Genomic DNA, 16,633 nt, shown 5'->3' with positions numbered 1-16,633 from the left:
ACTTCAAGTGTGAACTTACTATACCATTACCTTTTCACACCCGTTTCATATTCATAACACACAAGACATAAGCATATCATCAACCATAGCCACAAGCTAGTGCATTTAAAGATAGCTCTTTTGGAATTAACTAATTAACCAATTTATAATATCGTTGGATACCCGGGATAGCTCACACATAGTATGCTAACCCATATAACTCTAATCCATCAATTCCTGTACATGTATGCTCACATGAGTTGTGGAGTATCCGGAACACATGCCGAACCTCAGCCATCAGTAGGACATTTAGGACTAGCACCCGAATAATGTTGTAACACCCTAAGCCCAGCCTAGACATTATGGCCAAATCTGGTGATGTCACATGAAAAGGGATTTGAAGACAAGATTATCGAGTTTAAAAACAATTATAGTAAGTTACCTTTTATTAATTCGAAAAAAAAACTAGTTGATTTGCTTTAAAACTTGTCTCTTAGCAGAAGCTTTTGTAACCAATTAATTTAGGGAAAATCATTTCTATTTACGAAAAACATTAGTTTTTAGAAAAAAAATCGTGTTTTGTGGAGTGCAGTTTTAAAAAAAAATCCATAAAAAATAGTATAAAGTCCCAAATTTAAAGCCAACCAATCCATTGTCCAGAAGATACATCAAAAATCCCAAATAAGTAATAAATTCTAGGTATTAACAGAAAACAGCCTAAAATTTATGTGTGGCCACTGCCGACTCCTCCACTACACCGACCCGTCAAGTCTAGGGATTACCTGTACAGTTTAAACAAAGAAAGGGTGAGTTTTCGCAAACTCAGTGTGTGACAGCCCTAAAATGACCCTAGTCGGAAAGCGGTTTCGGGACCGCTAAACCGAGTCACCAAATTATTTGAATATGATATTTATTGTCTAAAATATGTGAATATGAATGTGTGAAAGTTTTGAGCTTTGATTTAGTCGATTGCATGTGAAGTTAATTAATAGGACTTATGTGTGGCACTTTTAAAAGGTGATAGGTTAATCTATAAGGACCTATTAGTGCATGTTATGAAAATAATGGGCTTGCATGTCAAATTTCCACCTATGACAAGTAGTGGCCGGCCATGCTATGGGTTAAAGCCTATTATAAACATTTTTGTGTTAGTGATTTATGTTAGAAATAATAAAATAAAAGGTTAGTAATAAAGTAATAAAAAGGGAGGGGTGATGAAAACAAAGTTGTCTCATCCTTGCTCCCCCTATTGCCGTGACTTGAGGAAGGAAGAAGAAGAGGATTTTCTTGCTTCATGATGGGTTGGTTGATGTTTAGGAAGAGGTATGTTAATGCTCTTTCATTGAAAGTCTTTGTATATTTGGAGTGGTCATCAAGTATAGAAGCTAACTCATGGCAAATGTTTTTGTAAATTTATGAAGATGACATTCGGTCATGGATGTTTGTATTTCTTTGATGTTGTTTTTGATGCTTAGGTGTATTGAGGGTTGATTATAGATGAGTTGAGCTTGGTAAAATTGAATATTTGTGGCTTAATTGCTTAATGACAATTGGCTATGTTGAAATGCCAAATTAGTGCTAAATTGTAAGTATTTAATTGAGTGTTCGAATATGAATTTAAGAAGAATGATACATTCGACTATGCTTTGATGTGCTTGGATTATTGTTCATTGAGTAAGTGATTGAGGAATGATTAGAAGAATTTGAATGCTAAACTAGTTGATTTGTTTATAATGTCCGATTATGATCAATTATAGAGATGTGAATAAAAATTTGTTTGGTGATATATATATATATGTATTCGGGAAGGGGATAAAATGTGTATCAAGGTAAGTTTCATGGTGATTATGCTTGTGATGTTGGGTTAATATTCGGCATTGAGTAATGTTCGGGTAAGGTGATTAATCGGCTATGAAATTAGCTAAATTAAATAAGCATGAAATCGAGTCATGGTATGTTTTATCGAATATGATACATATTGAAATCTATTGTTTTAGATATAGATTAAATGATATGTGATTGCCCAATGTGATAGTTAAGTGAATAATATTGGTTAAGTACTTAAGCAAATCTATTGTTTTACTTAAGCTTAAGAGCAAAGAGGATCAAAGTCGGATGGGGGAAAAGAGAAAGTAAACAAATAGCCGTGGATATCTAGTCGTCGACCACTTCCGAGGTAAGTTTTAAGTGATCAAACGTTGAGTAAATTCAATCGTAATAGGACATAATGAGTTGATTTAATAAGATATGATGTGGCCATGATATGTCTTAAACTCAAATGGTAAGTTCATATGTGTTTGGACTTGGAAAGTTAAGAGCAAATTGTAATAATTTGCTTTGGACAGCAGCAGTAATGTGATTTTAGAAAATCACTATAAATTGTTGGTGTGGAGTTATAGGCTGAATAAAATATGTAATCAAGGCTTAATTAGTCTAGTTTCTTATAAAAGAGACCTTGTGAGCAAAAAAATTTCCTATAAAGAGATATTTAAAGTTGTGTGAGACGGTGTCAGAATGACTCCGAAATCCCCTGTTCTTTTTTTAGAAAATCATTTTAAATTGTACAAAAATGGTTATAAGATAAAATTTATATGCTTAGACTCCTTAATGAGTCTAGTTTCAAATGAAATCAAATACAACACATTTTGAATTCTGTAAAATGAGAAATTTGATTCGTAGTGAAGAGTGGTCAGATTAGTCAAACAGTGAAACAGGGGAAACTTTAAGAAAAATCTGGTATTGATTGGCCAAACCTAAAATTCTGAAAATTTTATGGATGGAAGATATACGAGTCTATATTCAGGGAAAATTAACGGCAAGTGATTTGGAGTTTTTTAGCTCCAGTTATAAATAATTTAGTGACTACTGCTCAGGAAAACAGCTCGTAGTGAATATGTGATTTTGTTGTAAACATGGATAAAACTTGTTTTAGTTACTCATAAGCTATTGATTAAACCCATACGTGAATTCTAAATCGTGATATTGTAAAAAGATACATGAGTGTTAGATGGATCTTTGATATTAAAATTTGTGAAATTGTAAGTTTATGAGTATTCGAATATGAAATGATAGTATGGCGTGAAATTGAATTATTCATTGGGAAATGATTAATGTAGATTCGGCCAAGACAAAGTGTATACATGATAGTATATGTGATATGTGAAGTATATTTGGATAATTGTGATGTGAATGTATATATATGTGATAAGGCCTAATGGCCGGTGTGATGAATGTGAAAGTGTATATATGTGATAAGGCCGAATGGCCGATGTGATGAATGTGAATGTGTATATATGTGATGAGGCCTAATGGCCGATGTGATGAATGTGAAAATGTATATATGTGACAGGGCCGAGTGGCCAACGTGATGGATGTGAAAGTGTATTAATGTGATAAGTCCCGAAGGGCAATTGTGTCAGTACTATATCCGGGTTAAAACCCCGCAGGCTTTATGTGAGAGTATTATCCTGATTAATGTCCGTAGGCTTCGTGCTCGTACTATATCCGAGCTTTAAAGACCCGACGGCTAAATGCTAGGATTCAAGTAAGACTTTGATATTGAGTATCTGCATTAAGTTACCATCAGATAAGTATTATGTATTCAAGATGTTCAGGTACGTATTACTTACTCATCGGTGGAGTGATTTCGAGATGAATTATCAGTATCAAAGAGGTAGGTAAATGTGATTAATATTATAACTCCAAATGTGAGAATGTGCTTTGGAAATATTTGACCATCTAGGTCATTATTATTCGAAAGTATATATGTGGCAGCCAAGTGTTGCGTTTAATGATATTATAGATCGAGATGAAGCTCTAGATTAACTTCATCGAACAGTTGAAATGAATGACCAATAATAGTGATTGAGAACACTTTGTCTTGCTTAAAACTTACTAAGCATTAAATGCTTACTCCGTTCTTTGAATCTCTGTTTTATAGATTGTGGTTCGTCAGCTATCGGACTCGGGATTATTGAAGTCGAAGTCGCCCACACTATCAAAGCCCTTTTGGTACACTTTTGGTTGAACTCTGAAAATGGCATGTATAGGACTACCCTTTTGTAGTGGGTCATGGACCCTTTGAATTTGTATAATTTTGGATAGCCATGTGAAAATGGCTTATATATATTTGAGCATAATGTTATAATCATTTAGTATGAATATGGTTATTGAGAGGTGTGGATATGCTTAACAAGGATTGGCCATGGGAATGGTCAATCACTATCATAATTTGTGCTATTTATGCTAAAAGGGCTAGTTGAATCATGGAAACTATTAATAGGTAAAGTCTACCTTAAAGGCAGATGCTGACAGCAGCAGTGATGTAGGTTTGGAAAATCACTAAAAATAGTAGGAATAGAATTAAATAGTGAATAAATTATTTAAATGAACCTTGATGAATCCACTTTCATATGGAAGAAATGAAATGGTCATATGAGTGGTATGTTAAGAGATAATTAGGTTTTCGTGAGACAGGGCCAGAACGGTTTCTGGATTCCCTGTTCCAACTTTGGAAATTCATTATAAATTAACCAGAGATAATTAGGAGTCATGCCATATATGTATAGATTCCTCTCTGAGTCTAGTTTCTATAGAAACAAACGGCATCAGCATTGAAGCCCTTTACAGGGAGATATCCGAATTGTAATGTATGAAGGTCAGTGTAGTCATACCCTGTAACAGGGGAGACTTTAACTAATAAACTGTACTAATTGGCCCGACCAAAAATTCTAGAAAAAAATATGTAGATGGAAATAGGAGTCTAGTTTTAGGGAAAAATCACGAAACGGATTTTCGAGTTGTGAAACTCAAGATATGATTTTTAAGGTGACAGTGACACAGTTAGCCAGCTGTCTGGAAAAATTTAAAATGGACTGCGATAGTAAGCGAATTTAGTCTGTGAACCCCTTGTGTCCGACTCCGGCAACGGTCTCGGGTATGGGGTGTTACACAGTGTGTAATCCCCACAGAAAACATGCATACAGATAGTCAACAGAATTCAGTTAGATACAGTTTGGGGCCTGTGCCTATCACAGAATTAGTTTGGGCCTTAGCCCATTCAGATACAGTCTCAGAAATACATTAGGGCCTTGGCCCATATCAAATAAAGAATTCAGATATAGTAAATCAGAATCCTACCCACCAGCCTCTACACACCATCTCCGTCCAACCCTACACACCATGTGGGGATTAAATCAACCCACCCATCCCTACACACCATGTTGTACCAAAATGCGGCACATAATCAGAAGGTTGTAGCCGAGCTACCAGATAACAAACTTAATAGTCAGACACTTCCTCCAAATATCATCAACCCACCCCGAAGAAATGCAACATACAAAATATGTCATGTCATTATGCAATTAATAGTGCATACATTCAGATATCATAAGTTATGCTCGGTATAGAAATTAGACAGACAGATCACACATCTAGCGGTCTAAGTAAAGCTTACCGACCTTACAGTAGGTCCACAGTCGACTTGGGCGACCCATGCAACCTTACAGAACTTTTCAGAAAAATGGGCTCACACGCCCATGTGGCCCACTCGGCCCAAATTGGCCTTGGCCACATGGTCCATTTTTAATGTAACCCGTGCTAGTTAATTATTCAAATATATTTTTACTATTTACTTATATGTTCCTTCAAAGCTGTCTACTTGAATCACTGTTACTAAACTATTTATATCTTGAGCTACAGAATTTTGAATTAAGATTCTCTTGATGTCTTTGAAATTAGACTCAAATACCTTTCTACCGTAAAATTTTTAGAATTTTTGGTTTAGCCAATAAGTACAATAAAATCTTCAAACTTTCCCCTGTTCTACTGTTTGACAGTTTCGTCCCTTCTTTCCTAAAAATTAATCATCTCTTAGTAAAAAATTTGGATGATGTTTCCATTTGTTTCTATTGAAAATAGACTCATTAATAATTTAAACATGTAAATTTTAACTCCTAATTATTTTTCTCCAATTTTTGATGATTTTCCAAATTCATAACAGGGGAACCCAAATTCATTCTGACCTTGTCTCACAAAACTTCTTATATCTCATTTTTAAAATTCCATTACTTACACCGTTTCTTCTATGAGTAACTAGACTAAATAAAACTTAATTCCATATTTTATTCATCCTCTAATTCGATTTCCACAATTTATGGTGATTTTTCAAATTTAGCCTACTGTTGTTGTCCAAACAGCAAGAAATTTTGGCTTTTCACTGAATCCTTTTTTTTGCGTTTCGGGTACACACCTGGTTTTGTTTGATGCTAAAATAGTCTCCGAGCACTCAAAAGCCTATAATCAAGATACTCAACATCAGTTTAATAGATTTACAAGCGAATTGACAACCAAGAACAAACAGAAACCCAACTTACCACCAACGATAACACTCTATTTAACTATTGTTAAGATGAGAACACCGAATTCACCAATCTAAGCCTCCCCCTATGCGTAAATCACAGAGAAAAACATTACCACTTTAGTTGTTAAGAGATTCATGTCAGAAACGAAAGGAAACACTTACTGAAACTAAGCAAGCACTAACCGCGAGCGAAAGTGAAGGAAAATAAATGGATTAGGGAAAAATCAAGAAGAAGAAAAATAAGAGAAAGATGGAAAAACTCAGAGAATTTTGACCAGAAGAGGGGGAGAAGAATAGACGGCAGAATGTTTTTTGGAAAAGAGATTCAAAATTCAGTTATGGAAAAAAATAGAATAAAATCCTGATAACCCCCGAAATCCCTTAATCTTCTCCCCTAACTCCCACTACACATCCACTACTCAGAATCCCCCTATTACACAACTCTATCCCAAAATCTAAGCAAAAAAAATACCCTTACCTGTATAAGGATTCGAATACATGTCCTCCACCATAATAACACACCATTTAACCACCAGACCAGCTGGCCCATTTTGATATAATTTACTGAACAATCAAATAAAAGCCTACTGAACAAGAGTAAGGTCTAATTCATTCAAAATACCAAAATTTTCCCAAGCGAAGGCTTAAACTTGGGACCTCCCAAACACTCCCAGAACACATAACCACTAAAGCTGACAGATATTTGTGTCATACTTTCACAATAACGAAATTAAAAATTTTGGGGCGTTACTCATGTAAACTCTAACGACATGTCATTTGTATCCTGTGAATTCCTAAGGTTCAAACGAGGCTCAGTAATCGTCGTACGTCATTGAATTTAAGTCGTTTCATAACACGATAAATTGCATACTAATATATATTGATTTAATTACAATATAGTCACATATTAACATTTGATTTTATCAAAATTATACAGAATACAGTTCATACGAACTTACCTGGCTGAATTGTAAAAATACCAAAGTTTAGAGGCATTTTGGTAATTTTCCATTTTTCTCAATTTTCCACCCGATCTTGATCTAAATTAATAATTTCATTCAATCTATTACTTTAGATAGTAAAGAAATTCATTTTATGCAATTTATTCATTTTTGACATTTTTACAAAATTACCCCTAGAGTTTTACTTTTACTCAATTTAGTCACTAAGCCCAAAACATGCAAATTAACCATTTTTACCCAAAATTGAGCTTAGTCAAATGCTCATGGCATCCAAAATAACCCATTTATGCAACAATTTCACATTAAATCCTTATACTTTTTTTGATTTAACAATTTAGTCACAATTTAGAAAATTCCTCAAAAATCACTTAATAAAATACTTTTAAATATCAACCAACATTTTAAATTCACATTTAACATCTAAAATCATAGATTTCTTCAATGGAAACATTAAAAAACTTTAACAGTTTTAAAATTGAAGGTACGAGCTAGCTGGACCTAGTTACAACGATCTAAAAAAATAAAAATTAAAAGAAACGGGACTAAAACGGACTTACATGCATCACTTTAACCATGGTCGAACCTACCTTCATTTCCATGGAGGTTTCTTCTTTCAAATTTGATGAAAAAGACCTTAAAATGTTAACAAAACGGTTCAATTTTATTTTATTTACTATAATTATCAAATTACCATTTTGTCCCTTTAATAATCATCCAAAATTTCATGCTTTTAATTGTCGAAAACTGTCCACTATATTCTTAAATTGTCTAATTACCATTTAAGTCCCTTTTCCTTTATTCAACTAACCATTTAATCACTAAAATTAAATAGTGATTATATTTTACATCTTTTACAATTTAGTCCTTTTTAATTAATTAACTATCGAAACATTAAAATTTTTCAACCAAACTTTAATACCACCTTAGCGACACGTCATAAATATTTATAAAAAATATTTATGACTTAGTTTATAGGAATGAGGTCCTGGTACCTCATTTTCTAAAACCACTTGACCTTAGGGTCATACCACTTGAACTTAATAAATCGCTTATAAATCGTACTTTATCAAATCAAAAACCTTTTTAAAAATCATATTTGACTTGTAAATATTAAATAATAATATTTACAAACCTACTCGTCAGATTTGGTGGCCCCATAACCACTGTTTCTGATACCACTGAAAAAAAGACTGTTACATCACTGGACTTAATTTTTTGCTTTGCCATGGGGTGTACCGATGATCAAATAGAATCGAGTCCTCCAACTCCCAAATAGCCTCCAAAACTCCATAAATTCTCCGAAGCACTTTAACTAATGGAATTTCCTTTTGCCTTAACACTTTGATTTCAAGATCTAATATCTGAACTAGTTCCTCCTCAAATATCAAATCCGGTCTAACATCAATCTCCTCAACTACGACAACATGCGAGGGATTCGATCGATATCGTCTCAACATTGAGATGTGAAACACATCGTGAATACAATCCAATTTAGAAGGTAATTCTAGTTCGTAAGCCAGAGGACCAACTTTTTGAAACACTCGATAAGGACCAATGAAACTAGGGCTTAACTTGCCCTTTCGACTGAACCTCAGAACTTTCTTCCATGGGGAGTATTTAAGGGGAAAAATCCCCCACATTGAATTCGATGTACTTGCACTTTAAATCGGCATATGACTTCTGTCTTTCAGAAGCTACTTTCAATCTATCTCGAATCAACATAATTTTATCCTCGATCTTTGATAACTCTTGAACAGAGTTATATTTTCTACCTTTTGACCTATTTAATTGTTTCTACTTATGTATATTTTGTTGCATTTTAGGGCATTTTAATTAGCATTTGTTATAATTAGCATTTGTTATATAGCATTCAAACTTGGACTATGTTGAGTTATTTGGTGCATTTAATTGGTTTTAGTGGAATTTTTGTGTGGTGGCAAGAAAGGAATAGGTTTTCGAAGAAAGGAAATAGAGTGAAGTTTTACTGGGCAAAGTAAAGATGATATGTCAGCACGAGTGCTGTAACAATGCCAGGAAGTCCAAGTCAAACGTTTCACGCGTAGCTATTTCTGTTTGAAATTTAAACTCATACCAGATAAATCACCCTATAAAAGAGGAGAATATTAACACAAATTAATTGATTGAACTCTACATATAAAAGGAAAATAAAGGGAACCTCAAAAGGCATCCCGAAGAGAAGTAGAAGAGTAAGTGTAATAGCCTATTTTTCAGTGGTGCCAGAATACTGGTTTTGGGGTCACAAATCTGACATGTGAGTTCGTAAATATTATTATTTAATATTTATAGATAATATATGGTTTAATGATAAAAATTGATTTAATGATTTTTTGGTTGAATGGAAGAATAATTAGGTTCAAGTGGTATCACCCTAAAGTTAAGTGGTTTTAGAAATGAGGTATCGGGATCTCATTTCTATAAACCAAGCCATAAATTTTTTATAAATATTTACGAAGTGTTATTAAGGTTTTATTAAAGTTTCGCTAAGAAATTTTGATGTTTAGATAGTTAATTATGAGGAAAGAACTAGATTGTAAAAGTTGCAAAAGATAAAGTTTTGGAATAATCACCTCTGTATCTACGTTTAATCGTCGAGGTAAGTTCGTGTAATGATATTGTATTTATGTGCTTTTAATTGAATTATAATGTATTGTGGACTGCCATATATATACCGGTTGCATATCCAACAATGTTGCATCGACTATCGAGCCCTGTTTGAACCTTAGGAATTCGTAAGATACAAATGACATGACTCGGGTGTTGGTCCTGAACATCCTATCGATGGCTGAGGTCTGGCATGTGTTGTGAATACTCCATAGCTCGTGTATGTAGCATTTTGTAGCTACATTCTGATCCACAACTCGTGTGAGCAGGCCTATTTTCATAGCTTGTGTGAATAATCTGATTCACATCTCGTGTGAGCACACATGTATATGAATTGACGGATTACAGTTATATGAGTTAGCACACTATGTGTGAGCTATCCCGGGTATCTAATGGTATTCTAAATGGTTCAATGGGAATTATTCCAGAAGGAAATGTAAGAGAATGATATGAGTTAAGACATGTTCATATGTTAGTATCCTTCATATGGTGATACATGGAAATTATATAGGTTGAGCTGAGTAATAAACTCAAGTGTTACATGTCTAGAAGAAATGGTTATACATGTTATGTACTTATGATTTGTATCATGTATGCTAACATGTTTGGTGTGGATGCTTAGGCTTTGGCCAAGCTTTGGTTAGATTATGCCATGATAGGCTTAATTTTTATGTGATGAAATGGTAAGTTGCATTTTATATTATATGAACTTATTAAGCATTTATGCTTACTCTGTGTTATTTTCCGTGTTTTATAGTGAATCAGAAGACCACTCAGGTTGGAAGCTTGTCGGAGTTATATCACACTATCCATCGGCTAAATCGGTTGATTTTGGTGTTTCTAAGTTTTAGTTATAATGGCATGTATAGGTATTTTTGGTTGTTGAATTAGCCATTTGTTTTTGGTTTATGTTTACGGCATTTTGAATGATGATATGGTCTTAAGTTGGCATGTATATATTTTTCCTTGTATTAGTTATTTTTTACTGTTTGTGGTAATTAGATGATGGAGGTTAGAATGGTAATTAAAAATGCATGTTATAAGTTGTCCTTTGACAAGTTTGAATATGGTAATTTGGTATGTTGTTTATAGATGACATTTGTCACTAATTGTGCTAATGACTTAGTTGGTGGATAATAAATGGTCATTTCGGTATGAAAAATGTAGTTGTCATATATGACTTATAATGCTAAATGTAAGATAGTAAACTTGGTACTTGTGAATGTGAATTTGATATGTGAACAAAGTGGTAAGTTTTAGTTAAATTATGCATATGGTTATAGATATTTTAATCTTGTGATTGCGGTGCCTTTGAGCATATTGGTTGAGCGCTTATGTACCTTATTGGCATAGATTATGCATGTTTTTAGTGCAATTTGAAGGTTTTATATGTTGAAAATTGGTTGTAGGTGGATGCATGTTTGGGTGAGAAAAATGGCTTGGAAATGACCTATTTTTCATCCACACAGCCAGAGACATGGGTGTGTGTCTTAGTTGTGTATGAAAGACGGCTAGGCGACACAGTCGGGTGTCCACTATATCTTACAAAGGGTTGCAAGTCAGGCTATTACATGGCCTAGCACACGGCTTTGCACACGGGCGTGTGAGGACATTCTGAAGGGTACACGGCCTAGCACACGGGTGTGTGGCTTGGCCGTGTCACCCAAGTCAGAGAGTTACACGAGCATGGACACGGGTTGGCACAGGACTGTGTGTCCCTCCTTCGAATGTCAACACAGCCTGAGACACAGGCATGTCTCACACGGCCTGGCCACACGGTTATGTGACCCCTGTAGTTCAAAAATTTTCATCTTTTTCTGAAAAGTTTTATGTCTTCGATTTAGTCTCGATTTGTTTCTTATGCGTTTTTAAGGCCTCGAGGGTTTGAATAAGGGACAATATGTATGTCGTTGATTGGTTTTGCTATGATTGAAGATATGAATTAAATGTTTAAAATTTCGGATAGTTTTGAAACGTAAACTTTGGTAATGCTCTGTAACCCTATTCTGGTGACGGATACAGGTTAGGGGTGATACATTTATTGGTATTAGAGCTACGGTTTAGTGGATTCTCAGACTGAACATAGTGTGTGTGAGTCTAGATATACATGTCATTATATTACCTGTGATAGTGTGATAACTCCTGAACCGTTTTGAAACATGTTTTCTTATAGCACTTACATCCAACCGAGTTGGCTCTGATGAAGTTGAGAGTAAAGCTCGAGCCTCTATTCACAGAGTAGCATCAAGCGATACAAGGCCGTATATGAGGGTCGGGGCGGAGAGGCTATGGAAGCATTCTTCCAGATGATGAGTGAATGGTTTACCGTGTAACAACCCATTTTTAGTGAAATCAAAATAGTGGTTTTGCGACCATAAATTTTACGTTGAAATATTTATTTTATTAATATTTTAATGCCTACAGCATGTTAGTAGAGTCGTATAGAAATTTCGTCAAGAAATTTTATCGTTTGCATACTTAATTTGATGAAAATGACTAAATTGCATAAGGTGCAAAATTTGGGTTCTATAAGTAAAAGGTGTCAAATTGCTATGAAATTGGAAAATGAGTGGCCTTAAATGGTAATTATACCATTAATATAATTAGTGGACAAAGATCGACATCATTTAAGTGATTTTTAAACGTTTAATTAAAGGTTATTTAAGTAATTTAATAAATAAAGTTAGTAAAATAATAAAAACAAAGGCTATCATCTTTGTTTTCTTTCTTAGCCGATTTTCAACCTAAGAAAACACCATTTTTGGGCATTCAAGAATTCGGCCAACTATTTCTTTTGCATGTAAGTGCATTTTTGTCTCGTTTTTAATTATTTATATGTTTTTGAAGTCGTTGTAGCTTAATCTAACTAGCCTAGGGACTAATTTACAAAAATTCTAGAAGGCTAGGGTTTTACCATGAATGTATATTAGTTTTTTTTATGTTTGATGGATGAAAATGAATGTTTGATAATAGTTGAACAGTTTTTGTAAAGGGAATTTTGATGAAATTGTCAATTAGGGATTAAATTGAAAAATAGAAAAATATTCATGGTGAAATGGTGAAATAAATGAAATTTATAGCTTCTTAAGGCCTAAGTAAAATTCGGCTACAGTGGGTTGCTACCAAATTGCATGAATTTCATTTTATAAGCTTAAGGACTAAATTATAATGAATTTAAAATTATAGGGGCAAAAGTGTAATTTTTCCAAAATATGATTTTTGGATTGAATTGAATAGAATAAATTTTGAATGGATTAAATTTGATTATTTAGATCAAGAAAAGCATCATACGGATTTAGATCGAGGAAAGGAAAAATTGTTGGATTAGTCTATCGTGTCTTTTCGGTTGTGATCAAGGTAAGTTCGTATATTTAATTAGGATTGTATTATTCTCTATCTAAATGCTTTTATGTTATATTATGGTATACGTATCTACGGAAATATCAAACGAAGCTTCGACGCATTTCAAATCCCGTTTGAACCTTAGGAATATATAGGACACAAATGACATGTCATTAGGGGTTACCATGTTTCGGGTGTTGGTCATATACTTCTTACCGGTGGTTGAGTTTTCGGCATGCATTGCGGTTACTTGACAGCTTGTGTAAGCAATATCGTGTAGCTACATCCCGACCGACAGCTTGTGTGAGAAGACCCATTATTGGCTTGAGAGAGAGCATTTATATGAGATAAGAGAAAGTAATGGTTTCGACCATATGTTAGCACATAATGTGTGAGATTCTCACGTATCTGATATTATTCTAGTTGTTCAACAGGCATACAAAAAGGAAGGATCGACAAATATTTCAATAAGTAATTTTATGAAAGTATGAAACGATGATGCTTTAAATATGCTTAGTCATATTCATGAAAGAATGAATACTTATAAGTTATGTACATAAAAGCTATTATGTTTTGCAATGAGTTGCTAAGTTATGTGCATATCTAACTTAAAAGGTTGTTGTTGCTTAGGCTCATGCCAAGCTATGTTGGATTATCTCATAAATTGCTTTTAAGCTTATATATATTGAAATGGTAAGCTTTGTTTATGAATTACAAACTTACTAAGCATTAAATGCTTACTTTGTGTTATTTTCATGATGTTTTTAGATAATTGAAAGCTCATTCGGGTTAGAAGCTTGTCAGAGATCCATCACACTATCCATTGACTATATCAGTAGATTTTTGTGATTTTGAGACATGGTTATAATGGCATGTACAGGTATCTTTGTTTGATGGAATTAGCCATTATATGTGGCTTGTATATATGTTATTTGGGTTGATGAACTAGTTGGTATGATATCATGTATATAGATGGTATTTTATATGGTTGTTATTTTGATGTTGTGGTTGTTAAGATGATGGTAAGGAAATGATGATTATGATGGTATGTTACGAATTGTTGGTTGGTATGGAATGTGGTAGTACATGAAGTTGTAAATGGCTAGATTTAGTAGCTTTGAATGTAATGACTTTTGGTCAAATTGGTAAGGTACATGATAGATGTGAAAATGGTCATAATTGTATTTGTTGTGCATGTATTTGGTATATGAACATTATGGCAAATGTGGCATTGAAGTGTTCAATTGGTTGATTGTATTATGAATGAATTTGGTAGGTGTTTAGTCAAGTTTTATTATTGATATTGAGGTGCCATATTAGCATATTGGTTGAATGGTTAGTGTCTGTAATTTTTAAGCTTGTACATGCATATATTAGGTGTGTTTTGAGTGCATGATTATAGTTGCGATTGGGTTACAAGTTGCTAGATTTTGGGTGAGAAAAATGACTAGGAAATGAACTATTTTTTGTCCACACGGCCAGAGACACGGGCGTGTGTCTCAGTCATGTGTGACACATAGCCAAGCGACACGATCGTGTGTCCCCTGAAGCTTTTAAAGGGTTGTAAGGCCATTTCGAAGGGTATACGGCCTGGCGCACGAGCGTGTGTCTTAGTCGTGTGAGTCACACGGCCATGTGACCCCTATAATTTGAAGATTTGTATATTTTTCCAAAAAATCTTATATGTTTTCGATTTAGTCCCGACTCGTTTCTAATGTCTTTTTAAGGCCTCCAGGGCTCGAAAAATGACTATATGCATGAGTTTGAATAACATTGACATAATTTATGTTGTGTTTGGTATATAGTAAATAAATGTTCGTTGTATGATGTTATCTTCTGGTAATGCTTCGTAGCCCTAATCTGGCGATGGATACAGGTTAGGGGCGTTACATACTGAGTTTGTACGTATGAACTGAACTAATCAACAACCTCCACCCCCTCCAGTTCCCTAATACCCTGTTATTGCTCAAGGTTTGGAACCTTTACGAGTTAATAAGCCGCTTGTTGATAAGATTCGTAAGTGGAACGACGGAAATGAGCAAGTGTACTCAATCGCAACAAATAATAAAGTGACAAGTAAATGTCGAGTTATCCTACCCACAGGGACTGTGAAAAGAATTATTTATGAATGCTATTTAAAACACTTTGGTGAAGAAAAATACTTTGTTTGAAAAAGGTGATTAAAAACTAAGATTTTAAACTAAGTAAACTAAATAATTAAATCTCAAATTCACGATTTCAAAATACGATTTTAATCAAGATGACGTAATTATGTTAGACCAATTACATTTCTTAACTTAGAATTATTAAACTCATGTTTATATTGTTACGAATAAGTTCACGGAAACTCGGTAATTTGCTAACTTATAAACATACTCACCTACCAAAATCCATTTATCTCTTGACTATATCCCTATGTCAATTCAACCGATTAAACAAATCTTAATAGGCAAATTTGTTATTGCAGATACATACTTATTAAATCGAAATAATCTCTTGTACAAATCCCCATGTCAATTAAAACAATTAACTCGATTTAATAAGCACATAAAAGACTATGTGAGGTAACAAAGTATCCTTCCCTTGAAAAAGTTTAATCACAATAATCTTACAAGTTATGCAAGGCAAATGTATAGTTAGATACCATTGCTATTCTAACCCTCAACTACCTTAGAAGATTAAACATGCACTAATTAAGTACTATGTCCATTAATTACAATTTCAATCCGTTTAAATTATTAATTCATTAGTTACCTAACAATTGTAATGTAAGAATGACTTAGTCATGATTTTACTTAATCAAGCATCTTACCGAGGCCTATAACAACATAAACACAATTTCAATAATTTTAACAAACAAATGAAATCAACCTAACACGAATTAAATTCAAGCTAAATTGATTAAATTAACCATTCCAACAACATAAATATTCATAGATATGTTCAGCATAACAACAACAGAAATCAAAAAGATAGAGAACAAGAATAAAATCCGGTGTTTTTCCGTGGCTTGACTAGTTGGTCCGTTCTTCCTTATCTGTTGTCCCCGTCAATAAAGGCTTCTATGAACACTTAATTTTTGCTCCAAATAGTTGATGAATGCCCCTTTCCCAAGAGGAGAAATCGGCAAGAGAGTAAGGGAATTTTGGAATAGAAAAGAATAGAGGAAGTAGAGAGAAGAGAGGAAAGATGTGAATTCTTGAGGTGTGTTTTCCAAATGACCAGCCTAAGAGGGGTTTTTATAGCTGAGGAGGGCTGCTAAAAATAGCTAAAATTATCAGCCAAAGAGCCTTCCCTTGGCCGACCACACATGTGGGAAGGTTGATAGTTTCAACTTTGTTAATTTAGGCTTGGGGCAAATCTATAA

Source organism: Gossypium hirsutum, chromosome D10 (genome assembly GCF_007990345.1).
Source record: "Gossypium hirsutum isolate 1008001.06 chromosome D10, Gossypium_hirsutum_v2.1, whole genome shotgun sequence".
Taxonomy (NCBI): domain Eukaryota; kingdom Viridiplantae; phylum Streptophyta; class Magnoliopsida; order Malvales; family Malvaceae; genus Gossypium; species Gossypium hirsutum.
Note: the sequence above shows the minus strand (reverse complement) of the source record.